The sequence below is a fragment of the Trichechus manatus genome, unplaced genomic scaffold (assembly GCF_000243295.1).
Source record: "Trichechus manatus latirostris isolate Lorelei unplaced genomic scaffold, TriManLat1.0 scaffold00003, whole genome shotgun sequence".
Lineage (NCBI taxonomy): Eukaryota > Metazoa > Chordata > Mammalia > Sirenia > Trichechidae > Trichechus > Trichechus manatus.
In genome coordinates this window covers 8,287,152-8,287,547 of record NW_004443939.1, presented here as the reverse complement: position 1 = coordinate 8,287,547, position 396 = coordinate 8,287,152, and positions in this window count along the sequence as shown.

Sequence of the window (396 nt, the reverse complement as noted above, 5' to 3'; positions counted from 1 at the left end):
GCAGAGACAGAACCAGTTATAAGAAACACTCTTTGTGCCAATTTACTGCTGCAAGGAGTATAAAGCATCACAATTCCTTTATCAATAGAATTGACCTAAAAGGACAATGTGTAACAAAACACAACCACCATGCATTATTTCAAAATGTGTATTTAATGGCCATTCCATCAAAATCAAGCAGAATCACATTTCTAACGTGTGTGATACATATATGTGTGTGTGTAAATATATATTTAAAGTTGCATTTGCAAGTTTTATTTGGGCTTCATTTCTTCGTGGCTGCCTGAGGTGTTCTTGCAGATGCAATTAACATAGGAAAGTTCAGAGGCTGGTAGCTTTTCATGCACTGAAAGGCCAGATCCTAACAATACTGTATATCTTGGATATATTAGAATT